The sequence below is a fragment of the Myotis myotis genome, unplaced genomic scaffold (genome assembly GCF_014108235.1).
Source record: "Myotis myotis isolate mMyoMyo1 unplaced genomic scaffold, mMyoMyo1.p scaffold_m19_p_6, whole genome shotgun sequence".
Lineage (NCBI taxonomy): Eukaryota > Metazoa > Chordata > Mammalia > Chiroptera > Vespertilionidae > Myotis > Myotis myotis.
In genome coordinates, this window is record NW_023416368.1 from 97311468 (window position 1) to 97330389 (window position 18922).

At 44.0% G+C, this 18922-nt stretch overlaps 1 long non-coding RNA gene across 1 annotated transcript; it reads left to right on the forward strand.

Annotated features, from left to right (window-relative positions):
* Positions 1-2839: 2839 nt before the first annotated feature.
* On the forward strand, positions 2840-14391 carry LOC118659136. Its single transcript, XR_004968457.1, has 3 exons — positions 2840-2910; positions 12574-12750; positions 14285-14391. It is a non-coding gene; the product is annotated as an uncharacterized LOC118659136 (long non-coding RNA).
* Positions 14392-18922: the final 4531 nt, after the last annotated feature.

Consider the following 18922-nt stretch of genomic DNA (forward strand, 5'->3'; position numbering starts at 1 on the left):
CTTCACAGATAAACAGTATGCATTAAAATTTTATATGGGAGGAGCCAATTAGGAAGGAAAGAAGTTCTAAAAGGCTCATTAGAGGGACTACTGTATAATGAAAAAAAGTTGAGAAATCCTGGACTAGGGTGGGCTGCACTGGGAGCAAAGTGAGAATGTTGAGGGGACCAGGAGTGGGAGTTAAAGCCTGAGTAAATGGCAGGTCCCATTCAGGGACAGGTGTAGAGAGTTAGGAATTCTGTTCTGTGTGTGGCACTGGAGTGCAGGCAAAGGACAGAGGAGAGTAACTCAATGTGATAGCTCCAGGGTTTAGCTATTAAGTTTAAATTAATTAAAATTAGATAAGATTAAAATTTCAGTTTCCCAGTCTAACTAGCCACATTCCAGTTACCTAAAGAGCCAAGTGGATTGCTTGTATTAGTTTTCTAGGACTGCTGTAACCAATTACCACAGACTGAGTGACTCAAAACAACAGAAATGAATTCTCTCAATGTTCTGGAGGCCAGAATTCTGAAGTCAGGTATTGGCAGGGCCATGCTCCCTCCAGAAGCCCTGGGGGAGAATCTTTTCATTGCCTCTTACATTCCTTTGCTTGTGGCTGCATCACTCCAACCTCTGTCTCCATGGTCTCTTGGCCCCTCCTCTTCTCTGTGTCTTTTCCTTTTTGTGTCTGTTTCAAAACGTCCCTGCTTCTCTCTTACAAAGGTACATGTGACTGCATTTAGGGCCCATCCAGAACTTAATCACATCTTTTGCCATATGAGGTAATATCCACAAGTTCTAAGGATTAGAAGGTGGACACACCTTTGGGGCTACCATTCAACACACTACAGTGCTGTGTCAGCATAAGTATAGAACTTTTTTTTTTCATTGTAGGAAGTTCTTTTGCACAGTGTTGTAGTGCAAGGTATGTACAAAACAGGGGTACGGAGTAAATGTGACAAGCTTAGTGACTGAAAGTAACCTCACCGGGTGATGTGATTATGAATTCCTGACTGGGAAGACCATGCTGGGCTGTCACACCCCAGGCCTATGACTTCCATAATAAAAGGTTTATCTTTGTCTTCAGTAAGCCCTGCTCATCGTTCTAGTGAATCTAGGTGAACACACCTTTGAAATGCCAGTGACCCTCTTTTCCAGATCCCTCAAGGGAGCACATGATCCTGCTGCCTATATTCCACCCTCATTTACTGTAAATATTAAATATTTATCTTTCCATTTTACTTCTATCCATCATAGAGATATCCCCGCCTTTTTTCCCACTTCCTTAATCTACCAACAATGGGTTTCATGTAATCATCCCTCCTTTGATTCAAAGTGCTTAATAACAACTGCAAAACTAAAATTCTCTGGAGCATTTTCTCAGTCCATTGAGATTTTGCTTTGGGGTATGTCCTCAATTTGGCTCTAATAAACTCATAAATTTCTCTATAGTTTTGTATGTTCTGACATCAACAAACGTTATGAACCAAGGGTCAAAACACGGGTTAAATGGTCAAAAATAACTTAGTAGAATACGGCAGTATATATAAATGTCAAAGGAGTAGAGTTTTTCAAATTGTGATAAAAAAAAACCCATAAGATAAAATTACCCATGTTAATAATTTTAAGTGTACAATATAGCAGTGTAACTGCACATCATGGTGCATTTGATCCCTAAAACGTATAACCATTGAACAATTCTCCTTTTCCCCTCCCCCCAGCCCCTGGAACCACCATTCTACTTTCTGTTTCTGAGTTAGAGTATGTTAAATACCTCATATATGGGGAATCATGCAGTATTTGTATTTTCTAACTAATCTCACTTAGCATAATGCCCTCAAGGGTCATCCATGTTGTTACATATGCCAGGATTTACTTATTTTTAAGGATATATAATATTTCATATATGTATATGTATGTGTATATATGAAATATTATATATATTCTCATTTTGATTGTCAATTCATCTCTCAATAAATATTTAGGTTGCTTCCAAAAAGAAGTAGGGTTTTTGCAGTTGCTGCAATATCCCGGCCTGAAAACAGCAGTGGGAGAACAGGTAGAATTCTGACCCTTGCACTCAGTACATGATGACAGCCCGTTTATATTCCCAGCACAAAATTCATAACTGTGCATGGTGACTGCACAGGCCCTTGACTCTCCAGGTGCTGGATGAGGGGTGTGAGGGTGTTAGAGCATTTTCCCCCCAGATGCAGGAATCACTCAAAGTAGGTGCACGGGTCACTCACAGAGGCGGTGGCGGTCTGGTCAGAGTCCAGCATGTAGGTGCCTTCTCAGAGATGTTGAGGGCAGGTAGGGAAGAGGCTCAGTCCCAGCAAGACATCTTCAGTGGGGTTTGGTGGGTGAGCATCAGAGAACCCCCACAAACAGGGACCCCACCTCCTCTGAGCTTCCATTCTCTGAACTGTAGAAATAGCCAGGTAAACTTTCTGCAGTCACATAAGCCCTGCCTGAGGCATCTCATTGGCCAGAACAGGAGGCGGGACCGTTGGGGATGGACCAATAGGGAAGCTCTGGCCCCTGCCTCGTGCGTGCGCAGTGCTTGCGGCCCACTGCAGGACTCGCCGGGCTGGACCATATTGTCAGTTGCGCTTTCAGGTACAGGTGTGCACAGCCTAGCCACGCAGCCCAGCCCAGACCACGTGGTCTTCCAGCGCACTAGAGCCTGTGTGAAGGGGCACACAGGCTGCACCTTCGAGCTCAGATGCCGTGGGGGCCGAGATCTTTGCCACGCACGTGATCTGAAGGCCGGGAGGGTCGCAGGTGGGAGGCAGCGGGTGGGGAGGGGGCCCGTGACATGGCTGACCGGCCCTGTCTTTCACAGAGAACCGACCCACAGCATGCTCCCCGCCGCTCCTGGACACCTGCTCCTGGCCTGCAGCCTCCTCCTGGCGCCCTTCCTTGCAGGTGAGAGTCCCTGAGGCCACCCGCACCCCACATCCCCGCCTGAATCGCCACCCACACCCTACACCCCCACATCCGTATCCTGCCCTCACCCTCACTCCCACCCACACCGCACATCCAAATCCTGCCCAGGCATCCTCACCCACACCCTGCATCCTACATTTCTCCCACTTCCCTGCTCCCCCACATCCTGCAACCTCATTCCCGCATTCCCGCTCCCCTTCTGTGCCCAGCCCTCAGAGCCCCACCTCACCTCCAACATAGTTCTGGGAGGACTAGGAATATTGATCAGTTCCAGCCTATTTATTTTTTAAGTACATTTTAATTTTTTTCCTTTTTATTGAATTTATTGGGATGACATTGGTTAACAAAATTATACACGTTTCAGGTGCACAATTCTACAAATGTCATCTGTACACTGTATTGTGTATTTACCATCCCAAATCAAGTCTATGTCCATTACTGTTTATCTCCTTTACTGGAGACCCAGTGCACGAATTGGAGCATGGTGGGGTCCCGCAGCCCTCCCCATGGGGGCCCATGGTGCAGGGCCCGCCAGGGGAAGGGGCCACAGGCAGTTGGCTGGCCAGCCCTGCCCCCGATTGGGGTGTTGGGGACCAATTGGGGATGGGGCCGACGGGGGGGGGGGGTGGGGGGGGGGATCCAGGGCATGTCCCACAAGTCCCTCTCAGTCCCCATCGGCCAGACCCAGCAGCAAGCTAACCTACTGGTTGGAGCGTCTGCCCCCTGGTGGTCAGTGCAGGTTATAGCGAGCGGTTGAGTGGCCTTAGCATATCATTAGCATATTACTCTTTGATTGGTTGAACAGCCAACCAGTTGACCAGACACTTAGCATATTAGGCTTTTATTATATAGGACACCCTCCTCCACCTCTCCCCAATTCCCCTAACCCACAACCCCTGCAGTCCCCACACTGCTGTCCTTCTCCAAGAGTTATCTCTCTTTTTTTTCTGTTTTGATCAATCCCTCCCCCCTCAGCACCCTCCCCACACACACACAGCTGTCAGCCTGCTCTCTATGAGTCTGTCTCAGTTTTGCTTGTTAGTTCAGTGTGTTTATTAGATTCCACATGAGTGAAATCATAGGGTACTTGTCTTTCTCCAACTGGCTTATTTCACTTAGCATAATGCTTTCCAGGTCCATTCATGCTGTCGCAAAGGTAAGATTTCCTTCCTTTTTACAGCCGAGTAGTATTCCATTGTGTAAATGTACCACAACTTTTTTATCCACACATTTACTGATGGACATTTGGGCTACACTTGGAAGGAACATGGCACAGCAAAGGGTTGGCATTTAGAAAATTTTTATTAGAGGGTAGCTTTCAATTTTTCTCCAGGGACCACTTCATATTGGGGGAAGGAAGGAGGAGAGAAGATGTTCACCCCTGAGGGGTGAATCATGGGCCCTGGTTCTCCTTCATGATGTCCCTGAGGGTTGGGACTGTGGTAACAGCCTGCCCTATCCCTGCTTGCTCACTGGGTACCATGTTCTGCATCTGCTATGGGCAGCACTCATTTCATTAGTGCCACTTAATCATTTTAAATTCCTGGGGTTGTCCAGGGCATCCTGAGGTTTCCTCCCAAGGTGACCTCCTCCATCATCAGGATAGTCCACTCATCCATTGGCCACCAGCTTTAACTGCTTGTGCTCATATCCTTATGCCATCCCCTCTTCCACCAGCCTCTCAATTTTTTATAGGAAGGACTCATCCCGCACTGCTTAGACCAATACAAATAGTTATTCCTTACTAAGAGTTCATTATGGGCTAGTTTAGAATTCCTTATGCATATAAGGAAGGTCAGCATAATTTTATATGAAATTCCAGGTCTTTATTGACTTATTTCCTCCTCTGCTTTCTTCACCTAATAAAATATTACAGAAAATCACTGATTGAATTTTGGAACAGGCCGTAGGTAAATGTGGAAGTTTATCTTGAGCTGTCAACCTTCAAGTCCTCTGCTCCTTTCTCCAGTTCCTATCTTTCCCATTTCATCATAACTTTCCACCTACCAAGCTTAAAGCCAGCCTCACTGAATGTTAACATCATAGCTCATTTTCAAGGAAGGATGGGAAAATCATAATTTTTTCTCACTGTGAATAACTGAGAGCAATGCTACTAACCTTCCCCTGGTGCTCAGCATTTTCACATAAATCAAAACTTTTTTAAAAAAGGCCTTTTTCTTCAATAACATATGTAGAGATGTAGGAGAGTTTGTGACAGGTGTTGGCTTGGGAGGACAGGGAGGTCTGTCAGTCTGCACAATGCTCATACTCTAGTAGTTTCCTTTCAGTTCAAGTACCATTTTCTGGGGGCACCCAAGGGTCTGAGGGCTGCCCAAGGGCAACTGTATGGGCAGGGAATGAAGTGCTGTGCCCACACTTAACCAGGTGACCACTTGTTTCCTCAGGAGTGCTCTCCTTTGCTTTTGGTTTGTGGTTATGATTTGTAGTGAAGTTTGCTTAAGTACTTTTCTATAATATGCCTTCTTATTCAGTTTTATTGAGATACTAGTGGCCTGGTGCACGAAATTTGTGCACATTAAAAAGGAATTAATTAGAGGAAATATTTTAATATTGCTATTTGCCCTTTCTCTATAATAGAAGTGTCAGAGATTAAAAAGAAAATTAGTGAAATGTATATGAAAATCTTCCTCCTGTCAGAGTGTGGGGCATGCCATAGGACCCAGATTTAAGTCCCTGCCCACCCACGTGCACCTCAAAATTGTGCAAGACCCAGACCCGGCCGGTCCCACCCCCATTGGACAAGATCCAGCCCCGGCCAGCCCCACCCCCATCAAGCCCCGGGGGTGTGCAGTCTCAGGTCCCCGGCCCGGCGCCGGGGCAGGGGGCACAGCCTGAGGTCCCCAGCCTGGCCCAGTGCCATGCAGCCTCAGGTCCCTGATGATTGCTTGTTATGGCTCATTATGGGAACCCCGCCTCTGCTGTGGGCGCAGCCATCTTATCTTTCAGGAACCCTACCTCTGCTGTGGGTGCAACCATCTTGTGATGGAGTGAGGGTCGATTTGCATATTACCTCTTTATTATATAGTATATTGACATACACCAATAATTACCAAAATAAGTTTAGTTAGCATCCATCATCTCATATAGATACAAAAAAATAAAAACAGTCCCTGTGATTAGAATTCTTAGGATCTACTCTCTTAACTTTCCTATATATCAGTGTTAACTACAATCACATCATGCTGTACAGTACATTTCTAGTACTAATGTACCTTATAACTGGAAGTTGGTACCTTTTTGCTCACCTTTCCACAAATCCCCCTCTCTGGTAACCAAAAACCTGATCTTTTTCTATGAGTTTGGGTTTTATTTTATTTTTTAACATTCCACATATTAGAGGATCACACAGTTTTTTTCTTTCTCTGTCTGACTTATTTCACTTAATATAATGGCTTCAAGATACATCCATGTTGTCACAAATGGCAGGACTTTCTGCTTTTTTATGACTGAATATTCCATGGTGTGTACCACAGCTTTTTTATTCTTCTGTCGATGGACACCTAGGTTACTTCCATATCTTGGCTATTATAAATAATGCTGCAATGAATGTAGGGTTGCATATATCTCTTCAAATTAGTGTTTTTGTTTCCTTCAGCTAAATACCCCGAAGGGGAATTGCTGGGTCATAAGGCAGTTCCATTTTTAATTTTTTTGAGGAATCTGCATACTGTTTTCTATGGTGGCTGCACCAATCTACATTCCCACCAACAGTGCATGAGGGTTCCTTTTGCTCCACATACTGGCCAATGCTTGTTGTTTGTTGATTTATTAATGATAACCATCTGACAGGTGTGAGGTGTTATTTCATTCTGGTTGTTCTTTAAAATAATTTTTTAAATAATTTTATATTTTTTAATTGCATTTTTATTGATTTCAGGGAGAAAGGGACAGGGGGAGAGAGATAAAAACATCAATGATAGAGAATCATCATTCCGCTACCTCCTACCCAGCCCCCACTGGGATGGAGCCCACAAGCCAGGAATGTGCCCTGACCGGGAATCGAACCATGACCTCCTGGCTCGTAGATCGACTCTTAACCACTGCCAGGCTCACTGTGGTTTTGATTTGCATTTCTCTGGTGTTGGTCATTTGTATTTCTTCTTTGGTAAAATGTCTATTTTTTGCTTGGATTTTTGCAGGCTTTTTTTTTTTAAATTGTTTTATTGCTTAAAGTATTACAAAGAGTATTATATATGTCTCCTTTTTTTTTCTCCCCTTGACCTTCCCCTAGCCTCCCATACCCCCCAGTGTCTTGTGCCTATTGGTTATGCTTATATGCATGCATACAAGTCCTTCGGTTGATCTCTTATCCCCCTCCCTCCTGCCCCCCAACCCTCCCCGGCCTTCCCGCTGTAGTTTGACAGTCTGTTTGATGTTGCTCTGCCTCTGTACCTATTTTTGCTCATCAGTTTATAATGGTCTTAATTATCCATAAATGAGTGAGATCATGTGGTGTTTTTCTTTCAATGATGCAGGCTTTTTTCTCAGGGGTAAAAGCAAATTTTAAAACCCATCTTTTCTTCTCCTTTCTCTGTTTTAATTTATTTATGTTTATTTGTTTTTAATTATACAGCTTTTAAAATAAATACTTTATGCCCTTGGTATAAAATGCAAAATGTGTAGAGGAGAGAATATATCCTCCTCCTCTTTAGCCCCCCAGCTCAACTCCTTGGAGGCAACCACAGTCATCCCTTCTTGAGTACCTTTCCAGAGATGGTCTGTGTATTTAGCAACATATCCAAGTGTATCTTTTTCTTCCCATGGCATTTTATACCTAGTGTCATACCTCTTGCTTTTTCCCCTTCAAGGTACACCTTGGAGGACTTTTCATAGTGTAATGACTTCAAGATACATCCATGTTGTGACAAATGGAAGGATTTTCATATCAGTGTGTGTAGAAGCACACATTCTCTATATGTACAACTATTTCATGGATGTCTAACCATGAGAATTTCAGTCATTTCTAACTATTTAGTATCTCAGAGAATCCTGCAGTAATTGACCTACAAATAAAATTACACATGTAGGAAAATACTTAGGAATTCCTGGACCAAAGAATTTGTGCAATCTAAACTTTTTTCCAAATTATCAAATTGGCCTCTAAATACGTTGCACTAATTTACCCACCAGAAATAGAATGAAAATGCCTGTTGCCCCACACTCTCACCAGCACACTCCAGTTTTAATTTGCTTTTGTCTAACCGTGTAAGACTGTAGTGCAGTGCTGGCTTGTGGGATGTTCTATGATGAGTAAAATGTCTGTATATGCAGCTTTTGAGCATTTGAAATGAGAATGGCACAACCATGGCAGTGAGCTTTTGTGTGGGGGGTGGGGGTTCATTTTAAATCTTTATTGTTGTAAGTATTACAGATGTCCCCCTTTTCTCCTACCATTGCCTCCCTCCACCCGGTTCCCACCCCACCCCAGGCCTTCACCACCCTGTGTCCATAGGTAAGAGATCTTTGGTTAATCTCTTCCTACTCCCCATCCCCTTTCCTCTGAAATTCGCCAGTCTGTTCCATGTTTGCATGCCTCTGATTGTATTTTATTCACCAGTGTATTTTGTTCATTAGATTTCTTGTTCGTTTTTGGATTCAATTGTTGATAGATATGTATTTATTGGCATTTTGTTGTTTATATGTTTAATCTTTTTCTTCTTCTTCCTCTTCTTAAAGAATACCCTTCAACATGGCATGTAATACTGGTTTGGTGGTGATGAACTCCTTTAGCTTTTTCTTGTCTGTGAAATTCTTTATCTGACCTTCAATTCTAAATGAGAGCTTTGCTTGGTAGAGTAATGTTGGTTGTACATCCTTACTATTCATCAATTTGAATATTTCTTGCCACTCCCGTCTGGCCTTCAAAGTTTCTGTTGAGAAATCAGCTGACAGTCATATGTGCACTCCCTTGTAGGTAACTAACTGCTTTTCTCTTGCTGCTGTTCAGATTCTCTCTTTGTCTTTAACTCTTGGCATTTTAATTATGATGTGTTTTGGTGTAGCTTCTTTGGGCTCCTCTTGTTTGGGGCTCTCTGTGATTCCTGGACTTGTAAGTCTGTTTCTTTCACCAGGTAGGGGAAGTTTTCTGTCATTATTTCTTCAAATAGGTTTTCAATAGCTTGCTCTCTCTCTTCTTCTGGCATTACCATAATGTGAATGTTGGTGCACTTGAAGTTGTCCCAGAGGCTTCTTACACTATCTTCATATATTTGGATTATTTTTCTTTTTGCTCTTCTGATTGGGTGTTTTTTGCTTCCTCATAGTACAAGTCATTGATTTGATTCTCTGACTCCTCTACTCTACTATTGAATTCCTATAAATTATTCTTTATTTCAGTTAGTGTATGGTTAATTTCTCTTACCTGGATAAAATGTCTTTTTTCATGTCTTTGACATTCTCACAAGTCCCCTGAAGCTCTCATGAAGATCCTTGAGTAATCTTATAACCATGGTTTTGAACAACTCTGTATCCAGTAATTTCTTTACTTCCATTTGTGATATGTTTTTCTGTCTCCAAATTTTGGCTGCTTCCTTGTGTTTGTTTCTGTGTATTCGGAAGAGCTTCTATGTCTTCTGGAATTGGTAGAGTGGCCTTGTGTAGTAGATGTCCTGTAGGGCACAGTGGCTGAGTCTCCCCAGTCATCTGAGCTGGGTCTAGGTGCACCACTGTGTGGGCTGTGTGCACAGTCTTGTTGTGGTTGAGCCATGATTGCCATTGGCATCACTGGGAAGAATTGCCCTCCAGCCAATTGGCTGTGAGAACCAGTTGCAACTACAGGGGAAGAGCTGCTGTGCAGGAGACACCCTATGGAGCAGGACTTGCTTCAATGGGGCTTTGGTGCTCACTGACTCTTCCCCTTGAGTGTATCACTTGTGGATGTGTAATCTGGTGTGGTCTGAAGCTATCCACCAGCTGCACTGGCTCTGGGCCTCCAGGGAGGTTCAAAGTCAGCTACTGGCTGGGGCCACCTAGCAGCAGCTGCAGATGGCTTATACCTGGCTTGGAAGTGCCCAGATGTGAAGCAAGGCAGGCTGCTTCTAGTGGCAGGTCTTGGGTCTTTTATTAATAGGTATGAGCCATGCGGACACCAGCTGAAACTTGTTTGAGAGATTTTAGCAAAAGCAATCCTGAGCTAGGATAGGGCACTCATATGGAAAAGCTGCAACAAACAGCTTGGTTGGGGATGCAAATTGGATGGGGCAGTCTCTCAGGGAATCACCAGGGCAGAGCGAACAGTGTGAGCCAGACTGATGGAAACTCAGATATGGCTGCCAGTCAGCCCTGCAACAGGGGAGGTACCAGCACAGGAACAATGGCCCCTGGGAACACCCCTCTCTAGGAGAAGGCTGCCCCCAAGATCCTGCCGTGATGCCAGACAGTCAAGTTCTGCCCCATATGTTTCTGGGTCCCCCGGTGCTGGAGCTCAGATGAATAGAGTCCAAGTAAGTTTGTGCACCAGCCCTTTAAAAACAATCCCTGGGTCCCCAGCAGCCTTCATGTCCCTCAGCCACAATCCCTGCTGGGTTTTACAGCCCACAGTTATAGGGCCTTCTCTTTCCTGCTCTCTAACCCTGGGGTTGGGGGCTGGTGTGGGACTTGGACCCCTTGCTCCTCACAGGCAGTCTCCACAGAGAGACTCCCTCCTGATTTAAAAAAAAAAAAAAAAAAAAAAAAAAAAAAAGCGGCACAGCCCTAGCTGGTTTGGCTCAGTGGATAGAGTGTTTTGGCTCAGTGGATAGAGTGTTGGCCTGTGGACTGAAGGGTCCCAGGTTCAGTTCCAGTCAAGGGCATATGCCTGTTGCTGGCTCAGTCCCCAGGGTGGGGTGTGCAGGAGGAGACCAATCAATGATTCTGTCTCATCATTATGTTTCTTTCTCTCTGAAATAAATAAAAATATACTTTTTTAAAAAAGTGGCACAAGTGGCAGCCTGTTCCGTGTCTCTGCCCCTTCTACCAGTCTTGATTCGCTTTCTTCTTTACTTCTCTAGTTGTAGAACTTCCATTCAGCTAGCTCTCAGGCGGTTCTGAATGATGGTTGTTCTGTGTTTTAATTGTAATTTTGATGTGGTTGTGGGTGATGGCAAGTACAGGGGTTTCCCTAAACCACTATCTTTCAGTTCCAACAGCAGTGAGCTTTTAATTAATTAAATTTAAAAAGACACAGTGGACAGAGTAGCTTCAAGCACAGTGAGGTATGAGAGTTTGGAAGGAGAGGGGATATGAGACATTGCTGAGAAATTAATTGGAATCTCTTTAATGTTTGATTGTAATTTGTTTTTATATTATTTTCTTTTGTTGATTTTTAAATTACTTTTGGCTCTTTGTACTATGCTTCATCAAACAGTTCTCTCTAGGGAGAGCAGGCCGGGTTAGCCCTGGATCTATAGGGGTTGCATCTCCTTGAGAGCTCCAGCCATCTCTGGACTCTGGTTCTTATGGCATATGTGGCTCCCAGTCCCCAGGAACCAAGCCTCCAACTCCTGCTCCTGCCCAGGATGGAGGGCCTGCTGCCCGCACATTTGCAGGGTCCAAGGCAATATGGCTCTATATTGAAATGGTACACAAAAAGCTAAAAAAAATTTAATCTGGGTTCCATCCTCTTACCTGGATAAAAGGCCTGCAATTTTCACACTTCTCAGAGTTCCACGCCAAGAACTGGTAGCACTGAGAACACTGGTCCCAGCTCACCTCCTCTCCCACTCTGCTTCCCCTTTTCTGTGATGGGCATCATGATCACATGCATGGACACACCAGTCCTTAGTCCAAGCTCTCCTCTCCTAACACCTCTGCAAACTCCTTGGTCTATTTGAGCAAGAAATCCCAGGATTCTTGGTACTCGGGCAAGGCTAGGGGAGGGCGCACAGGCTCCTAGTGGACATGACCCCTTGGTGTCACACACTACTTGCCCCTCACCCTCAGCCGGTGGGACTGGAGGAGCCCGAGGGAGGGATGGGGGGTTCTGCTTAGAGGAAAGTAAATAATTCAAACCACCTTTCAGAGCCCGAGAAAAATTCTACAGATAAATCCTATGACTTTTACCCCCTTTTCCCCTTTCCCTACGTTTCCACAGATTTCCACCTCTTTATCCATAGTTCTCTACACTCTGTGGACATATTTCACCGGAGCAGCCAAGCTCAGTGTTTTTCCTCCGCAGCAGGCGGTAGTAGGGACACGTGGATGAGGAGGGCATCGGAGGACGTAGTTTACGAAGGCATTACAGAGAGTGCAGGGGCTCAGGCTGTTTCAGAGCCTGTGCACGCCGTGTCCTTTGACCTTTATTTGTCACACTGAAGTACCCAGTGCAAGGGTTTGGAAATCTCCCTTCCAGTGGGGCCTTCCCTGACCACCCCGTGAACTGCAGCCACACCCTCCGCCTACTGTACTTACTGTTCCAGTTCTCTCTTCAGTTGTCATCGTCTGACATAGCATGTATTTTCTTCTTTGTTTGTTTTAGTCTGGCTTCCTCCCCAGGAAGGAACCTCCATGAGGAGGGGGTCATTTTTGTAGTAACTCCAGTGTTGAGTGTCACATACCGAATCGGGCTGGTGAGTCTGCCTGTGAGCATGGGTACATTTGCCTACCAGTGGCAAATCGCCAGCCAGTTTTCTGTCTTTTTTTAAGTCTCCTGGGAGATTAAGATGAATGACCTGGAGGAGAAAGATGTGGATGAATTCACCTCCAATGGCTTTAAGTGCCCGACCTGCTTCGCAGTGATGGGAAGGAAGTGCAACAGTAAGCTCAAGTGGTGCGCAGCAGACAAACTGAAATGCGTTGAATTCTCTGGCATCGTAAACACAGGTACTTTGAAAGGATGCGGTATTCTGTAGACACAGGACAGTGGCGCTCTGTCACCAACTTGGGGCACGTATCCTAGAGGGAGGGTTGAGGAGAAATCAGCTTTTGTCCTCTTAGGAACGAGGATACTGCAGTGATCTGAGCCTGAAAATATGTCTAATTGGCTTTCTCACACTCATTTAGTCATTTATGAATTTTTGTACTTTTTTCCTTTTTTGTTTTTTTGAATTTTTTTACTTTTATCAACAAACCCTCGGCTAGCTTTGAGGAAGCTGGTTTTCAGCACATTGAATGAAACTTCATCCTCTGCAAACTTTGCTTAGTTTATTTTAGCACAAGAATAATTTATGCCCTGCCTCGGGGAGGTTTAATTTTCAAAGTAAAAGCTTTGGAAAAAGATAATGATTAACCTTTCCTCAAAAACATCATAAAACATAATTTACAATGCTTGCTTTGAGAAAACCCAACACAGAATTCCAAGTTAATTGAAGACACGTTAGAAATAAGTTAGGAGCACAGCAGGGCTCCTAGAGCAGAGCTCCCTAAGCACCAGGCTGTTCTCATAGCTTTTCTTTACCTTCTCCCTTTCTCTCGCTGAGGATCTCAGCCTTCTTTTTTTTTTTTAACATTTTTTAAAATATATTTTTATTAATTTCAGAGAGGAAGAGAGAGAGATAGAAACATCAATGATGAGAGAATCATTTGTTGGCTACCTTCTGCATGCCCCTTACTGGGGATCAAGCCCACAACCCAGGCATGTGCCCTTGATGGGAATCGAACCTGCGATCCTTCAGTCTGCAGGCCGACACTCTATCCATTGAGCCAAACCAGTTAGGGCAGCTCAGCCTTCTTGAAGTCTGTTATTAGTGACATAATCTAGCAAAGGCTGGTCATATCCATTGGTATCTTGGATTCTTATGTTTGTACATTAAAATAGCAGTCACTGAATATGGCACCCAGCGGGTGCAGAGAAATCACCAAGAGCACAGAGTGCTCCGTGTGAAATGATGTATCTGGAGGCGCTTTGAAAGGCAGGGAGCCATCAAAGCACTTGCTTTTGTATGGCTGTCGTTGTTTCTTAAAAGGTAATGCGAACCAAGAATGAAAGGCAATTAGATTTCGGTCCTTAAAGTCAGGAAGGGTGTACATACCTGACACAGATGCACCAAGTCCTGAGGTCGGCAGTGCAGAGTGCTCTGATGAAGTCACTGAGAACTCGGAGAAGAAACAAATTCTTACTGCCACCTGCATAAAATGTCTGTAAAAACACAATGCTAGATCTGCAGGTGGAAATATGGGTTGGAAAAAATTTACTTAAGCCAAGCTTAGAAATTGCATGAGTACTTGATTAAGAAAGTTGTGAAGGTTTTGCAAGCCACACATATGGAGGACACCATGACAGCTGATTGCCTCAGCTGTGCAGAGTGACTCACATGCAGGGTGGCCTAGTGGATGTTGTACTCCAGCCCAGTAAGGGGGTGTGTGAAAGAGGGACGAAAGGGAGAAGAATGGAAGTGTCATTCATGGTTTCTCGCAGGTCTTAAAGACATCGCTGTTGAAATGAAGAAGTGCATACGAGCAGACCTTTGTAAAGAGACAATAACTTACATGGGTTTTCCAATTGCTAACGGGAGTAAAAGTTGCAGATCAGCCATCAGAAATGGGGCATGGGTCAAACCCCCAACTCCCATCTTCTTTGTTTTATCTCTGGAGAAGCTGCTTTATTGAGCTGCAAGGGCCCAGCCATCTCCCTTTCTGAATTAAACGTGCATTTTGGGAGGCTTATATATTCTTTCATGTTGTTAATTTCTCAATACTTACATAGTTGTGCATTTATTGTCTCATTCAGCAAGGTTTACGTGTGTACCCAGCCTCACATAAAGTGGGTCAGGACCAAAGTCAATCCCTGCCTCTAAGAAGATCCCAGGGCATTTCCAAGAGTACACGCACAATGAAATGCTTAGAAAGCAAGACAAGAAGGTAGCCCAAGGTGATTGCTTTAGACACAAAGTAGAAATGGCAGGGTGTGGATTTCATTAGGGAGGGTGAAGATTTCAGATGTACTTTGACTAGATCTGTGCCATTTTATAGCAAGGGTGGTATGCATGGGGCTTGGAGATGGGACAGTAGCTAGAGGCTAACTAAGGTCAGCAGCAGAGGTCAGTGATAGGGGGCATAGAGGCAAACACGGAGACCTGGAAGCCTCTCTCTGTGAGTGATGGAGGCACCACCAGCGGGTGAACACAGTGCACCCACTGCACTGAGAATGGCCTGTTCCCTTCACGTTGGAAAGCAGCTCCCAGCTCCCTGGAGAAATGGTCTGAAGTCGGAGGCCTTCTTGTGGTTCTCACCCCCGAATGCCATTAGAACCCTCTGGTAGCTCAGCTGGGCCACACTGGAGATCGGAATTCAGGCAATCTGTGTGAATCCTGGCCCCTGCCTCCATGCTTTTTGTCCTTAGCCAGTTTAGTTTTTATTCCTGTCCCCGCTCTCCCTCCCCTCCCCCACACCTCTCCCCCCAGCTATTCTAACTTTTAGCTACTGTTTTAAAAAAAACAACCCACTGAGGTCTGAGGAAAAGAGTAAAACTCTTTCTTTTTTTTTTACATTTTATTGATTTTTTACAGAGAGGAAGGGAGAGAGATAGAGAGTTAGAAACATCGATGAGAGAGAAACATCGATCAGCTGCCTCCTGCACATCTCCCACTGGGGATATGCCCGCAACCAAGGTACATGCCCTTGACCGGAATCGAACCCGGGACCCTTCAGTCCGCAGGCTAACGCTCTATCCACTGAGCCAAACCGGTTTCGGCAAGAGTAAAACTCTTTATTTACACAAAATAAAAGATGTTCAATTAAGCCAATCAACAAATGCATGTAAACACAAACACTTTCTAAAGATATAAAATGTCAATTGATGCAAAGTTTGAAAATTGCAAGTATTCTTCTTTAGCTTTAAATGAGCCATGCAATATAAGAACACTGACCAAATTAACATGTCTTATCTCAAAGGACTTCCAAATCTATACTAATAAAAGGGTAATATGCTAATTAGGCCAGGTCCACCGGACATCTTCCAGAAGTCCGACTTCCTTCCGGACAAAGCCACCATGATGGGGGCCAAGGCAGAGGCAGTTAAGGGCGATCAGGCCAGCAGGGGAGGGCAGTGGGGGCGATCCGGCCAGCAGTGGGGTGGTTAGGCGGCGATCAGGCCAGCAAGGGAGCAGCTAGGGGGTGATCAGGCTGGCAGGCAGAGGCAGTTAGGGGTGATCTAGGCTGTGGAGGCCTCCTGTGAGGAGCAAGGGGGCCAAGCCCCACACCAGAGGGCAGTTGGAGGCGATCAGGCCAGCAGGGGAGCAGTTAGGCAGCAATCAGGCAGGTGGAGGCAGTTAGGGATGATCAGGCAGGCAGGCAGAGGTGGTTAGGGGTGATCAGGCAGGCAGGCAGGCGAGCGGTTAGGAGCCGGCGGTTCCAGATTGTGAGAGAGATGTTCCAGATTGGAGAGGGTGCAGGCCGGGCTGAGGGATATCCCCCCCCTGCACGAATTTTGTGCACCAGGCCTCTAGTATATAAAGAAAAGTCAACTCAACTCAAAAGCTAAACTCATGCCATTGGTATCCCTCAAATAAATAGTTAGGCTAAATATAATCCAATAATTTTTATCATAATGAATGGTACTCAAACTATAGTAGGTCAAATATAAGGATTTACTGGCATTTTAAAACAAGAGGCAGATGTTTTTTCCTATTCCACTGAAAGTATTTTTGCTTAGTTTTCTGAAGAAGCCCCTCTCCTGTGAAAAATGTTGCAGATAGTCTTTAAAATCACTGAATGTATACATAAAAATATTCTGAATTATCACCAGTTTACAGAACTCTTAAATGAAATAGAATACAGGAGATTTAATTATCTTGTGTCCTTTGCCAGCACTTGCTAGGTGAATCCTGAAAGAGTTTTACAAACTTTACCATACTGTTACCTCCAATTCCTTGAAATAAAAAGAATTCTTAAGGGAGAATCAAGATGGTGCCGTAGGTAATCGCTACAGCCGATAACCACATCAAAGTTACAACTAAAATACAGAACAACCATCATTCAGAACTGCCTGAAAGCCAGCTGAATGGAAGTCCTACAACTAGAGAAGTAAAGAAGAAAGCACAGTGAGACTGGTAGGAGGGATGGAGGTGCAGAACAGGCTGGTCAGACACCCACATGTGGCGTGTTTTTAATTAGAAGGGATATCTAGGCTGTGGAGGCCTCCTGTGAGGAGCAAGGGGCCCAAGCCCCACACCAGACCCCCAGCAGAGGGCCCCAGAGCTGGGAAGAGAAGTCCCCATAACTTTGGGCTGTGAAAACCAGCGGGGATAGTGGCTGAGTAGCAAGGAGGCTGCTGAAGAACCACACAGTTCCTCTTAAAGGGCCAATGCATTAACTTATTCACCTGCTCCCACTGAGCTTCAGCACTGGGGCAGTGGGTTAGGGGGATCCAGGGACATATGGGGAGGAACTGGATTGTCTGGCATCAGAGCAAAATGAGAAAGAGAAACCATACCTCAATATAATAAAGGCCATATATGGAAAACCTACAACCAACATTATACTCAATGGGCAAAAACTAAAAATGAGTTCCCTAAAATTAAGAACAAGACAGGATATCAGCTTTCACCACTGTTATTCAACATAGTACTAGAAGTCTTAGCCACAGTGATCAGACAAGAAGAAGAAATAAAAGGCATCAAAATTGGAAAGGAGAAAATAAAACTGCCATTATTTTCAAAACACATGATATTATATATAGAATCCTAAAGACTCCACCAAAAAAAAAAAATATATTGGATCTAATAAATGAATTTGACATAGTAGAAAGATACAAAATTAACATTTAGAAATTGGTGGCATTTTTATATACCAATAATGAACTATGAGGAAGAGAACCTGAAAAATCAACCTCATTTACTATTGCAACGACAACAAAAATAAGGTACCGAGGAGTAAATTAAACCAAGGAAGAAAAAATCTGTACTCAGAAAACTATAGAACTCTGAAGAAATATAAATTGAGAAATATACAAATAAATGGAAACATATAGCGTGTTCATGGACTGGAAGAATTAACATCATTATAATGTTCATACTACCCAAAGCAAACTATAGTCAACCCAATTCCTATTAGAATACCAATGGCATATTTCACAGATCTAGAACAAATATTCCAAAAACATATAGAACCAAAGGAGACCCCAAATATCTGCAGCAATCTTGAGAAAACGAACAAAGTTGGAGGGATCATAACAACAAATATCAAACAAAAATCAAAACAGCCTGGTACTGGCATAAAAACATGGCCGTAACCAGTTTGGCTCGGTGGATAGAGCGTCGGCCTGCGGACTGAAAGGTCCCAGGTTCAATTCCGATCAAGGGCATGTACCTTGGTTGCGGGCACATCCTCAGTAGAAGGTATTCAGGAGGCAGCTGATCGATGTTTCTCTCTCATTGATGTTTCTAACTCTCTGTCCCTCTCCCTTCCTCTCTGTAAAAAATCAATAAAATATATTTTTAAGAAAACAAACATGCATGTAGGTCAATGGAACAGAACAGAGAGCCCAGAAATAAACCCATGTCTCTATGGTCAATTAATATTTGACCAAGAAGGCAATAGCATGTCCTGAAATAAACACAGTCTCTTCAATGAATGGTGTTTGGAAAATTGGGCAGAAACAGGCAAAAATATAAAACTAGACCACCAACTTACATTATACACAAGAATAAACTCTGAATAGATGTGACTTAAAGTTAAGTCACAAAACCATAAAAGTCCTAGAAGAAAACATAGGGAGTAAAATCTCAGACATCTCTCATAGCAATAGTTTTGCCAATACATATCCTAGGGTAAGGGAAACAAAGGGACTACATAAACATATGGGGCTACATCAAACTAAAATGCTTCTGCACAGCAAAGAAAACCACCAACAAAATAAAAAGGGAGCCCACTCAATGGGAGGACATAATTGCCAATGATACATCTGATAAGGAATTGATTTATAAAATATGTAAATAACTTATACAACTCAACACCAGACAAACAAACAATCCAATTAAAAATGGACATACAGCCAAAACCGGTTTGGCTCAGTGGATAGAGCGTCGGCTTGCGGACTGAAAGGTCCCAGGTTCGA